At 40.3% G+C, this 14,203-nt stretch overlaps 1 protein-coding gene and 1 non-coding gene across 3 annotated transcripts in view; one reads left to right on the top strand and one right to left on the bottom strand.

Annotated features, from left to right (window-relative positions):
* Nucleotides 1–14,203, bottom strand: part of ALPK3 (alpha kinase 3) — a 58,261-nt gene that overhangs the window by 15,505 nt on the left and 28,553 nt on the right. The window lies entirely within an intron of this gene.
* Nucleotides 2,203–2,320, top strand: LOC119467485. Its single transcript, XR_005196023.1, has one exon. It is a non-coding gene; the product is annotated as a small nucleolar RNA SNORA25 (small nucleolar RNA).

Raw genomic sequence — 14,203 nt, 5'->3', positions numbered from 1 at the left:
CAGAATGGCAAATCAGAATGTCAACATTCTATGCCCTGATGATACAGAAACAACACAACCAGCACAAAAGTGGAAAGGGGAAGAAAATACCAAGTGAAGTCACTTCCTTGACTGTGTCACCTGCAAGAGCCAGGCATCAAAGACATTACTCAAAGGTAAAGAACCAACTAACAGAAATACAGGATATTCACCTGTACAAAGATAATTACTTAGAAATCAAACTTTAGGCTAACATGAGATAGAAGATGAGTAAAGAAAAGGCGGGGAAGAAGTGAAACACTTTATCATTTTTCATCATAAAAAATTAATAGAAACAGTGAACAGATGAAATAATTAATGGTATTATATAAAACTGAAATAATAACATATACATATTTTTAGATACCAGAACTGCACACAAAATCAAAGCAATCGGTTCCCAAAAGACTTTTTTTTTTTTTGAGATGGAGTTTTACTCTGTCACCCAGGCTGGAGTGCAGTGGCATGATCTTTGGCTCACTGCAATCATCGCCTCCCAGGTTCAAGCGATTCTTCTGCCTCAGGCTGAGTAGCTGGGACTACAGGCATGCGCCACCATGCCTGGCTAATTTTTATATTTTTTGTAGAGACAGGGTTTCACCATATTGACCAGGCTGGTCTTGAACTTCTGACCTCATGATCTGCCTGCCTTGGGCTCCCAAAGTTTATGCCCACGGCCAGCCTAAATGAAATACTTTTAAATAAACATAATTAAAATATATGTAAATTAAGTGTAGAATTTAAAGTTACTTTACTAAATTAGGAATTTTCTGTTTTTTAAATTTTTAAATTTTAAATTGATTTTATATTTTAAAATTAGAGATGGGGTCTTGCTATATTGGCTAGGGTAGTCTCAAACCCCTGGCCTCAAGCAGTGTTCCCACCTCAGTCTCCCAAAGTGCTAAGATTATAGGTGTGAGCTACTGCACCCCAGCCTAAATTCAGAATTTCAAATGAATGGTATGGATGTGGGAAAAATTAAAGAGTTTGGTGAATGTCAGGAATGAGTCTGACTGAAGAATTTTTTTTTTGAGACAGATTCTTGCCATCTTGCCCAGACTGGCGTGCAGTGGCTATTCACTGGCAGGATCACAGCCTCAACTTACTGGGCTCAAGTGATCCTCCTGCCTCAGCCTCCCAAATAGCTGGGACTATCAGCTGACTGAAGAACCTTTTTTTTTCCTTTTCAGATGGAGTCCCACTGTGTTGCCCAGGCTGGAGTGCAGTGGCACGCTCTTGGCTGATTGGAACATCTACCTCTCGGGTTCAAGTGATTCTCCTGCCTTAGCCTCCTGAGTAACTGGGATTACAGGCATGTGCCACCACACCCAGCTTATTTTTGTATTTTTTAGTAGAGATGGGTTTCACTATGTTGGCCAGGCTGGTCTTGAACCCCTGGCCTCAAGTGATCTACCCGCGTTGGCCTCCCAAAGTGCTAGAATTATAGGTGTGAGCCACTGCACCCGGCCTAACTAAAGAATCTTAAAAAAATGCTCTTTAAAGTTCTCTGACAGCCAGATATTAACAGACAAAAATGTCTTGGTGCCAACAAAAGTAATTAGTAATATATTAGAGCCTTCTTTTTCATCTTTTGATATTCTAGAATTAGAAAATATTAATAAAGACATAAGATCTACAGATCTATTAAGAAGGTGCAGACTATGCATATAAGCCCATTGCTGTTCACAAGACTCATGGAAATCGAACTTCTTGATTAAAGCTATGCTCACCCCTAACCCACTCTCGGCCAGATCAATCCCTCAGTGCTATGGAACCTACTTCTTCATTATCTTAATATCTGTCTCCTTCATCGCCACTGCCAACTGCCTAAGCGGAGCTGCCAAAGACAGAACTTGGACTTGCCTGGACTACCGTGAAACCTAATTGGTATCCATGACTCTGATCTTGGCCTCTGCTAAACTCTTTTCCTCACTGCAGCCCGAGAGACCTTTCCAAAACACAAACCTGACCGTAACAATCCCCTGCTTAAAAACCTCTCAATGGCTTACCATCACTGACAGGATAAAGCCTAAAGCCCTAGCTTCAAAGAGCAAAAAGTTGAATTAGACAGTAGCCCCTTCTTATTCACGGTGTTGCTTTCCCTGGTTTCAGTTAACTGTGGCCAATCCTGGTCTGAAAACATTAAATGAAAAATTCCAGAAATAAACAACTGATACATTTTATAGGTCATTTCAAAGCGGCTATGAAACCAAGAGCTCTTAACACTGTGACCAAAGATGCAAGTTCTCTACAGGGTGCCATGGCACTCGATGGCGCTATGTGTTCCTGGGGAGATATAAGACTTAGGAATTACATGACACAGTAATCCATGATTGCTGCCTTGGGAGGGTTTTAAAGATTAACCAAAGTAAAAAGCAAAAGCAAATGATAAACTTGGTGCTGTTCTGAGCAGCATGATGAAATCTCATGCCCCCCACCCCTGGGATGTGAAACAGCCTTTTGTTCAGATAGCCACAAGGTATACACTGGGCTGCCCACTACCCATGAAGTAGCCATCTCAGTTATCAGATCAACTGTCCTGGTATCTCAGGGCTTGTGTGCAAGTAACCATTATTTTACTTAATAAATGGCCCCAAAGCTCAAGAGTAGTGATATCAGTATATGATTACAGTTGTTCTATGTTATAATTAGTTACTGTTGTTAATCTCTTACTGTGCCTAATTTATACATTAAACTTTATCACAGGTTATGTATGTATAGGAAAAAACACTGTGTGTGTGTGTGTGTGTGTGTGTGTGTGTGGTTTGGTACTATCTGCAGGCTCAGGCATCCACTGGGGATCTGGGAAGGTATTTTCTGTGGATAAGGGGACAGCTGTATTCTCCTTGCTAGGGTTACAGGCATCGCACAGCCTCTACAGACAGCAATTTGGCATTATTTATTATACTAAAAATACTTATACTCAGCCAGGTGTGGTGGCTCACACCTCTAATCACCTCTAATTCGAGCACGTTGGGAGGCCAAGGCAGGCGGATCACAAGGTCAGGAGATTGAGACCATCCTGGACAACATGGTGAAACCCCATCTTTACTAAAAAACAAAAGCTGGGCATGGTAGTGCGCACCTGTAGTCCCAGCTACTACGGAGGGTAAGGCAGGGGAATCACTTGAACCAGGGAGGCAGAGGTTGCAGCAAGTGGAGACTACACCACTGCACAGCCTGGGCAACAGAGCAAGACTCCATCTTAAAAAAAAAAACAACTTATACTCTTTAACCCAAAAATTCCATTCCTAGGAATTTATCGTACAGGAATACTTTCATGTGCAGATGGACTTATATACAAGGATATGTACTACAGCATTGTTTATGTTTACAACAGCAATAGATTAGAAATCACCTAAATTCCACCAATACAGGACTGATCCAGTGAATTATAGTATATCCGTATTCCAAATAAATAAAACAAATATCCAAATAAAAAAGGAAGGTAAAGGACGGAAAGTATAATATGATATGCAACCTCTGTGTGGAAAATACACAGTCACACACACATATTTGCACTTGATCTTAGCCAAAAGGCCGAGAAGCGATGCAATTGTAAAGAAAATAGCTCTGGAAGGATGCCCAAGAAACCAGCTTTGGCAACTGACTTCAGGAAGAGGACCTCAGCTGCAGGGATAGGGAAGGTGGGAGGCTTAATATTCTCTATATACCTTTTCTACTTCTTGAATTTTATACATTGTGCACGTGACACATGTTTAACAAAAATGCAATTAAAAATGAAAATATATAAGGAAGTAAACCCTTGTGTGATCAGTGAGGCCTGTCCCTCAGCGAGAGTCCCAGGTCTGTCTCTCCAGCTTCATCTGTTGGGTCCCTCCACCCAACACTAACTTAACTGTACTGACAACTGTGCCATTTTATAATTCCTTTTTGTATTTTTAGACATTCTCACCTTTCTTCTTCCTCACCTCAAGGACTCCTTCTCAACCCTGAAGACCTCATTCGAGTTTCTTTTCTTCTTTAAAGACTTCCTGAGTTCTCTACCCCGAAAAACGTTAGTGGCCCCCATAGCAAATGTACCTACTTCCATCATTATATTCCCATTCTGTGTTATTTCATGCATATGGTAGTTACTTATTTCATGTGTATGTCACTTGCTAATCTGTGAACTCTTCCCCTCTGAAGAGGGCCCAGTACAGGCCTAGGAGTGGCAAATCAATAAATATATGGTGGATGACTGGCTATTCTCTGTACACTTCTACAAGGGCTGACCCCTCTAACTAAACATTATGGGGGAGAGGGTGTGTGTCTGTGTGTGTGTGTGTGTCTGTTTGTGTGTCTGTGTGAGTGTGTGTGCATGCGCGCGCGCTCTTGTTGCCCAGGCTGGAGTGCAATGACATGATCTTGGCTCACTGCAACCTCCGCCTCCCAGCTTCAAGCGATTCTCCTGCCTCAGCCTCCTGAGTAGCTGGGATTACAGACATGCACCACCATGCCTGGCTAATTTTAGTAGAGATGGGGTTTCTTCATGTTGGTCAGGCTGGTCTCCAACTCCCAACCTCAGGTGATCCACCTGCCTTGGCCTCCCAAATTGCTAGGATTACAGACATGAGTCACCACGCCTGGTGGAATATCATATATTTCTTAAAAATAAACATGGTGTGAGTGGACTGAACCTAGCTGGCTCTATGTAAGCTTTTTTACTACAAGGAACGTTAGTAGGTTTAATTTGCCATCCTGTCTCTCCCTCTTCCCTCATAAATTCTCAGATATTAAGGACCCAGTCTATGGCCAGGTATGGTTGCTCATGTCTATAATTCCAGCGCTTTGGGAGTCCATTGCAGGAGAATTGCTTGAGGCCAAACGTTCAAAACCAGCCTGGCAACACAGCAAGACCCTGTCTCTACAAAAAAAAATAAAAAATAAAAAATAAAAATTAGCCAGGTGTGGTGGCATATGTCTGCAGTCCTAGCTACTCTGGTGGGAGGACTGCTTGAGCCCAGGAGTTCGAGGCTGCAGTAAGCAATGATCACACCACTGCACTCCAGCCTGGGCAATAGAGTAAGACCCTATCTCTGAAAATAAAAACATAAAAATTTTAAAAGAAAGTTTTATTCACCTTGGCGTCCTTCACAGTGCCAAACACATAGGAGGCTCACAGGAAAGAACAACTGAATGAAAAGTAGTATGGTTTATAACCCTCTAAGGGGGCATGGCCCCAGAGTGCTGGCTTCGGGGGGCAAGGGACAAAACCAGGACCTTAACTGGGATGGGCGGGGCAGTCATTTTTTGCATAAGTTTTGGTAGTTTGTAATTTTTAAAGAATTGCTCTATTACATCCAAGTTGTTAAACTGATGTGCAGTTTTTCATAGTAGCCCCCCTCCTTTTTTTTGCCCTTTCAATCCTTACAGGGTCCACAGTGATATCCCTGCTTTCATTCTTAATACTTGTATTTTTTGTCTTTTTTTTTCTTTGTAAGTCTTGCCAGAGGTTTATTGATATTAGCGATCTTTTCAAATAACCAGCTTTGGGTTTATTTTCTCCATAGTTTTCCTGTTTTTAGTTTCATTATTTTCTGTTCTTTTCTATCTGTTGCTTTGGGTTTATTTTTCTCTTTTTCCAAAAAGTTGTCTAAGGTGGGAACTTAGGTTGTTGATATTTCAGATCTTTTTTCTTTTCTAATATAAACATTTTAATGCTATACATATTCCTCAAGGAACTGATTTAGCAGCATCCAACATTTTGGTATGTTACATTTTCACTTTCATTCAATTTAAAATGTTTTCTAATTGCCCTTAGGACTTGTTTCTTGGCCCATAAAAGTATCTTCTTTAATTTAAAAGTGTTTGAAAATTTTCCTATTATCTTTCCACCATTTATTACCAGTTTAATTTCATTTTGGTCAGAGTGCATACTTTGCATTACTTCAATTATTTCACATTTGTTAAGATTTACATATTATGACCCAGAATGTGATCTATTTTGGTGAATATTTTATATGCGCTTAAAAAGAATATTCAGTTGTTACATAAAGTATTCTATATATGTCTACTAGACAGGGTTGGTTGATAATGCTGTTCAGTTCTTTTATATACTTACTGATTTTCTGTCTACTAGTTTCTATTGATTACTGAGAGAAAGGAGTGTTAAAATCTCCAACTATAATTGTTGTTTTGTCTATTTCTCCAGCTCTGTCAGGTTTTGCTTCATATATTTTGAAGGTATGTTGTTAGGTGCATACACATTTTTTATTGTTATGTCTTATTGAATTGACCCTTTTATCATTAGATAGTTCACTATTTTTCCCTTAGTAATTTTCTTTGCTCAGAAGTCTATTCTGTCTGATATTAATATGGCAATTCCAGCTTTCATCTGATAAGTGTTTACAGGGCATAAATTTTTCTATTATTTTACTTGTAACTGACCTATATCATCATATTTGAAGAGGATTTCTTTTTTTTTTTTTTTCCTTTTCTTGCCCCACTTCTCAGTATGAAGAGGATTTCTTATCAACAGCATAGAGTTAGGAAAGTTTTTCTGGTTCTGTCTCACAATCTGTCATTTAATTGATGTTCTTAGACCATTTATATTTAATATAATTATGTATATGTCTAGATTTTGGTAAATCATTTTATTATTTGTTTTCCATTTGTTTCCTGTTTATCCTTCCTGTGTTTCCCTGTTCTTGCCTTCTCTGAGATTAGAACATCTTTTAGTATTCCACTTTAACTTATATAGTTTGATTCTTACTGCATCTCTTTGTACAGTATTTCTGTTGTTGCTATAGGGCTTATAATATATACACCTAACTTTATTATACTTTACCACTTCAAGTGCCATGCAGTAATCTCACCACCATATAGGTCTCTTTGTCCCGTTATGTTGTATTTGTCTTATATATTACATTTGTATACATTTTTTTAAAATGTCTGGCAGACAATTTTTTTTTTTTTTTTTTTTTTTTTTTACTTTTTACCTTCAAACATATTGCAAAGAAATCAAGATGAAATAATCTATTATATTTACAAGGGTATTTACCATTTCCATTGCCCTTCCTTCATTCTTGATATTTCAAGTTTCCTTCTGGTATCATTTCCTTTCTGTATGAAAAATTTACCTTAGCAACTCTTTTTTTATTCGTTTTTTGTTTGTTTGTTTTGGTTTGGTTTTTTGTTTGTTTTGTTTTGTTTTCTTTAGACTGAGCCTGGCACTGTCACCCAGGCTGGAGTGCAAGGGCATGATCTCAGCTCACCACAACCCCTGCCTCCTGGCTTCAAGCGATTCTCCTGCCTCAGCCTCATGAGTAGCTGGGATTAAGGTGCCTGCCACCACACCTGGCTAATTTTTTTTGCATTTTTAGAAGAGACGGGGTTTTACCATGTTGGCCAGGCTGGTCTCAAACTCCTGACCTCAGGTGATCCGCCTGCCTCGGCCTCCCAAAGTGCTGGGATGACAGGCATGAGCCACCACTCCCAGCCTAGCAATTCTTTTAGAACAGGTCTGCTGACAATGTAGTCTCTTTGTCTTTCCACTATCTGAGAATATCTTTATTTCACTTTCAATACTTAAAGATATTTTTGTTAAATGTAGAATTATAGATTAAAAGTTCTTTTTTCGGCATTAAAAAAAAAATATTGTTCTACTTCCCTGCATTGTTTCTGATGAGAAATCTGCTGTCGTTCAAATCATTGCTCTCCTACAAATAAGGTATCATGTTTCTCTGGCTACTTCCAAGAGTTTTTAATTGTCTTTACTTTCTAACAGTTTGGCTATGAGGTTTCTGGAAGTGGAATTCTATGGGTTTATCCTGTTTAGGGTTTGCTGAAGTTCTTGATCTATAGGTTTGTATCTTTTGCCAAATTTGGAAAGTCTTCAGTCATTATTTCTTCGGATATTTTTTTCTGCACCACTATCTTTCTCATTTTCTTTCTGACTATCCAGTGAAACAAATATTAGACTTTTTGAGTCTAATAGTCTCTGAGGCTCTGTTCATTTATTTTTCTGGGCCGGGCGCGGTGGCTCAAGCCTGTAATCCCAGCACTTTGGGAGGCCGAGGCGGGTGGATCACGAGGTCAAGAGATCGAGACCATCCTGGTCAACATGGTGAAACCCCGTCTCTACTAAAAATACAAAAATTCAGCTGGGCATGGTGGTGTGTGCCTGTAATCCCAGCTACTCAGGAGGCTGAGGCAGGAGAATTGCCTGAACCCAGGAGGCGGAGGTTGCGGTGAGCCGAGATCGCGCCATTGCACTCCAGCCTGGGTAACAAGAGCGAAACTCCGTCTCAAAAAAAAAAAAAAAACATTTATTTTTCTGATTTGTTCTCTCTTTCTCTCTCTCCCCCTCTCTCTTCCCTTCCTCTGTGTGTGTGTGTGTGTGTGTGTGTGTGTGTGTGTGTGTGTTCAGACTGAATAATTTCTATTGCTTTAATTTCAAGTTTGCTGACTTTTTCCTGCCATCTATCATTCCACTGTTATACTCAACCAGTGAGTCTTTTAATTCAGCTATTGCAATTTTAAGTTCTAAAATTCACATTTGGGGCTGAGGTAGGTGGATCACCTGATCTCAGGATTTCAAGACCAGCCTGGCCAACACAGTGAAATCCCATCTCTACTAAACATATATAATTAGCTGAGTGTGTAGTGGTGCATGTCTGTAATCCCAGCTACTCACTCAAGAGGCTGAAGCAGGAGAATCTCTTGAACCCAGGAGGTGGAGGTTGCAGTGAACCGAGATCATCCCACTGCACTCTAGGCTGGGCAACAAGAGCAAACCTCCATCTCAAAAAAATAAAAATAAAATAAAATATCTGTGTCTGCATATCTTTTACCTCTTTTTTAAATTTTGAGACAGGGTCTCACTTTGTCCAGGCTGGAGTGCAGTTGCGTGATCTCAGCTCACTGCATCCTCGACATCCTGGGCTCACACGATCCTCACACCTCAGCCCCACAAGTAGCTCAGACTACAGGCAAGTGCCGCCACGCCCAGTTAATTTTTTTGTATTTTTTATAAAGAAAGGGTTTCGCCATGTTGCCCAGGCTAGTCTTTAACCTCTTTGCTGAGACTTTCTATCTTTCCATTTGTTTCCAAAGTATTCACCCTTCCTTGTCACATTTTTATAGTAGCTCCTTTAAAGTCGGATGACCCTAACATCTGTGTCACTGTGGCATTGGCACTGTTCGATTAGCTTTCCACGCAAGTGGAGATTTTCATGATTTTTCATATGCCATGTAATTTTTATTATATTTGGACATTTTAAATATTATAAGAGTCTGATTCTTATTTAAATCTTATGGAGACTGTTAACATTTTTGTCTTAGGAGGCAATCTACCTGGTCATGTTCAGGCTACAAATTCCATTCAGGCCTCTGAGGTTATAGTTTCAATGTCAGTTCCATTTTCCAAGCCTTTCTGGTGCTATTTGTTTTTGCTGTTGTTGTTTTGTTTTATTCTGTCACTCATGCTGGAGTGCAATGGCACGATCTCGGCTCATTGCAACCTCTGCCTCCCAGGTTCACGGGTTCAAGCAATTCTCCCACCCAGCCTCTCAAGTAGCTAGGACTACAGGCATGTGCCACCATGCCTGGCTACTTTTTTTTTTTTGTATTTTTAGTAGAGACAGCGTTTTACCATGTTGGCCAAGCTGGTCTTGAACTTCTGACCTCAAGTGATCTGCCTGCCTCGGCTTACCAAAGTGCTGGGATTATAGGCGTGAGCCACCACGCCCAGCCTGCAGTGTTATTTAGACCTGCCCTGTGTGTGTGCCACCCAGTGGTCAGTGTGGGACTTGAATGATGGTTCATTAATGTTTTTATTCTCAAACTTTTTTATTCTCAAAGTATTTCATCCTCAAAGTTTTGTATATGCTGTTCAGAATCAGATCCATGCAGGAACAGCTTGGGAATAAGTCCAGAAATTTATAAAGAGTTTATAAACCCAGAGGTCATTAATGATTCTCAGACGTCATTTTCCCAAGCTTTTCCCTCTCCGTAGCTCCCCCTATAGGGCCCCCCTTTCTCAGTCCTCTGGCCAAATGGCTAGCTGGAGCTTCCTTTACCCCTCTCTGCCACATACTTTCACACATGAGCCTGTGATACGGACAAAGGAAGAGGACAAGGAGGAAAAGAAAAAGAAACAGGGGCTTGTCCCACTCTTTTAGGATCACAGCTCCTCTGACTGGAGGGGAAGATTCTTTTCTTTCAAAGTTTTAGGCAGCTGTGGCCTCTGCTACTGCCATTGTCACGGCCAAGAAATCTCTTTTCCATTCCTGAAGTCTAATCTAGAGGGCTTCTCCTGGAGCTCCCTCTGCCCATGTTAATGTTTACCTCAGGGTTTCAGACAGCATTAAGACCAGGCCAGGAAATGCCAGAAGGGCAAAAAAAAAAAAAAAAAAAAAAGTAAACACTGTAGTTTCAGTGATACTTTGAGTTCTGGCCATCATCCCCAATTTGTCCGCTACTGTTTGCTTCTCAAAGTTGTCAAGTAGGTGCACCACACATTTTGCCTAAATTTTGGAGGATACAGAATGGAGTGTATTTACTCCATCTTATCTAGAAAAAAAAACTGTCATAACCGTAATAAACAACGAATATGAGCTATTGTAGCATTCAGTTCTGGAATTCTAGTTGGTTCATTTTCAAGTCTTTTCCACTTTTTACAGTTTCTAGTTCTTTAGTGAAATTTGCAATCTTGTCTTTTTAAAAAGACAATATATAAAGGAGGTAAACTAGTTTTAATTTTACAATTTATGACTGATAATTCCAACAGTTGGAAACATGTGGGCCAATTTATTTATTTATGAGACAGAATCTCGCTCTGTCACTCAGGCTGGAGTGCAATAGCATGATCTCAGTTCACTGCAACCTCTGCTTCCCAGGTTCAAGCAATTCTCATGCCTCAGCCTCCCAAGTAGTTGGGATTACAGGCCTGCACCACCAGACCTGGCTAATTTTTATATTTTTAGTAGAGACGGTGTTTTGCCATATTGGCCAGGCCGGTCTCAAACTCCTGGCCTCAAGTAATCTGCCCACCTCGGCCTCCTAAAGTACTGGGGTTACAAGTGTGAACCACTGCGTCTGGCAGCCCGTGGGCCAATTTCTATGTTCTGTGGACTTATCTCATTTTGTGCTGAGTATTATATTTGAAACACTTTTTAAAAATAATTTGAGTCTTAAGATGATGCTGTCATCCTCCAAATATGATTTTTGTTTGCCTCTGCCAGGTGCCTGGGGGCACTAGGTATCTTGAACCACCTTATTCTAATTTCAGGGATTGAGATGTTTTTTAGTCACCCACATGGCTTGGAGCTCACCAATACCTCAATACCATGAAAGTAATTTACTTGATTCCCCTTTCTCCAAGGGTACAAACCCAACGCCCAGGGGGCTTACAAGGGCTCCCACTCTTAAGACTATGGACTCTAATTTTTGTCTTCTTAGTCTCATGAGACCGTCTAAACTATCTCTCATTCTCCTCTTCTGGCATAGAAAATATCTCCCAGGACAAAACCTGTGCCAAACGCTGGGCCTACCATTCCAGATTTCTATCTCCACCCAGATCCTGGCCCGGTAATACTTCTCTTTGTTTGCTCTCCAACACCTTCAAGAAGATATTTTTATATTTTGTCTAGCTTTTCTAGTTGCCCTCAGTAGTTGAATTATCTAACCCAGGGCTCCTAGACGCTGATATTTTATTATTGTTGGTTCTCTTCCTTTTCTGTATCACTCCTGGCCTTAGATAATGTGACAGTTGGTGCTAAACAAACCGGAGCAGTACACAAGACATAGGAAGAAAAAATGCTGAGCTTTCAATGCATTTCGGCATCAAAATCAGGACAGGCTGGTTTTGCGCTCCCTCTCCAGCTCACAACCTCACCTTTGCTTCATGCTATTCATCCTTCCCAGAATGTCTCCCTTTTTCTCTTTCACCTAATTCCTTTCTACCTGGGAATATTCTCTTTTACATTTTAAAAATTATATTGAATGTTTTTCTAACAGGGCATTTCCCATAATAAATCCATACATGATGCCAACCAGTCTGCCCTCTTCCTAGATGCCTTCCCTGGGGACTCTAGGCCATGCTGTTCTCCCTCTCTGGAAGTCCACTGTTGTCATCATTCACCACATCCTGTGGCACTTCTTTCTAGTGAGTCCAGTCCCCTCAATTCAGCAGACTATTCCTCAAGGTAAGCATCATGTCTCTCCTCAATCCCCCACCATTCAACAGCTCTCAAAAGGTATTTATATTCATGTCCTCCCTGAAAACTAAGCCTTGATTGTGAGAGGAGAGTTCCCACACCTTGGGATGATCATCCTCAGGACCTTCAAGTATTCTCAAAAAGAGACACTTAGGTCTCAACGCATTCAGCAGGGCTCTCCCACACCTACACGGTCCCCTCCAAGGATTTTGGCAGATGGGGCATTCTACCATGTTCCCCCATGTACCTCAGCTCCAGAGATGTGAGGCAAAAGAAAATCTCAAGTTAGGGCACTAAAAAGCAGCCTTGAAGGGCATTGAAGGCCCGTTTCTATTCATTGGCTACCTCCTGCCCAGAGAAAGCGCTGTCTGAACAGCATTCCTGGGCTGCAGGAGAAGCAGGGTTCTTAGCAACCCAAGAGGCGCCAGCTCTACCATCTGTCCCTCATCCATACCCAGGAGAGAAGCCTCACTCAAGCTTCCAAAGGTCCTCCTTACTCCCTGGAAAGAAAATCAAGACACAGTAAGGGGACACTGGCATCAGATCCCAGAAATAGGGGCCCTTAAAGTAACGAACCCTAATAAGAGACATGCTGGGCTCAAAGGAACAAAAAAAGAGAACTTAAAAAGAGATGAGATTCAGCAAAAACTTGGGGCATGGGGAAGAAAGAAAAACAGGAAAAAAAAAAAGAAGTAAAGAGATAAGAAAGAATATTTGGATCATGAGAATAGACACAGTGCTCACAAATGAGAAAGCTAAATATTAAGGTACTGGTTTTTCCAAAGTTTTACTAGAAGCCCATTCAAAATACAAATATGCCTTTAGTTATCCATGAAAGGATTTAACAGGTTTTATAATCTTATTAAATATAATTCATGACTTGTTAAAAAATGGTGAACAAAAAAATAGTAAAAAACAATGCTATCTGAAAGTTTGAAGAATTTCAAACAATGATTCTATAGTTTTCCTAGAGGAATAAACAAGAGATAATAGTGGAGAAAAAATTTTAAAGAAGGATAAGAGAAGAACTTGCCCTGCCAGAAATCAAACCCATAAAAATTAAAACAAGTTTGTCTTGTAAAAAAATCAACAAACAGATTCACGGATTATAATAGATGTATATGTAGGAATTAAAATTGACTCTAGTGTATATAAGAATTAGTATATCAAGAATGAAAAACAAAATATAGATATGGTTTGAATATTCCACAAATAAAGTTGAGGAAAATTACCTATTTGTTAGTCAAACATCAAACCAGAGACTAGTGCTATATTATACACCCAAACAAATTTCAGATTAATTTAAAAATCAAAAGAAAGAATTCAAACAACAAAAATTAGTGAAAATACAGATTACTACTTAATCTTAGACTAGGGAAGGAAAACATAAACACTATAGAAAAAAGGTTAAAATATTCATACTATGCCGTCTTTTATAGTCATTAAAAATAAAGTTTTTTCGAAGATTTTTCTAGAAATTATGGAAAATGCTCATGAAATGATGAGAAGTAAAGAAAGCAGGATATTCACACCTGTAATCCTAGCACTTTAGGAGGCCAAGACGGGCAGATCATGTGGTCAGGAGTTTGAGACCAGCTTGGCCAATGTGGCAAAACCCCGTCTGTACTAAAAATACAAAAATTAGCCAGGCATGGTGGCACGCACCTGTAATCCCAGTTACTGGGGAGAATTAGGCAGGAGAAGTGCTTGAACCCAGGAGGCGGAGGGTGCAGTGAGCCGAGATTGCACCACTGTACTCCAGCCTCGGCGATACATCGAGACTCCATCTCAAAAAACAAAACATAAAAAACCCTCAGAAATTTGGATAATTATATTTTAAAAACTGGGCCAGGCACAGTGGCTCACACCTGAAATCCCAGCACTTTGGGAGGCCGAGCCAGGCGGATCATGAGTTCAGGAGTTCGAGACCAACCTGGCCAACATGGTGAAACTCCATCTCTACTAAAAATACAAAAAAAATTAGCCAGGCATGGTAGCAGGTGCCTGTAATCCCAGCTACTCGG

The sequence above is a fragment of the Cebus imitator genome, unplaced genomic scaffold (genome assembly GCF_001604975.1).
Source record: "Cebus imitator isolate Cc_AM_T3 unplaced genomic scaffold, Cebus_imitator-1.0 Scaffold295, whole genome shotgun sequence".
Taxonomy (NCBI): domain Eukaryota; kingdom Metazoa; phylum Chordata; class Mammalia; order Primates; family Cebidae; genus Cebus; species Cebus imitator.
The sequence above is the reverse complement of the archived record's forward strand: the minus strand, read 5'-3'. Positions and strand labels throughout refer to the sequence as shown.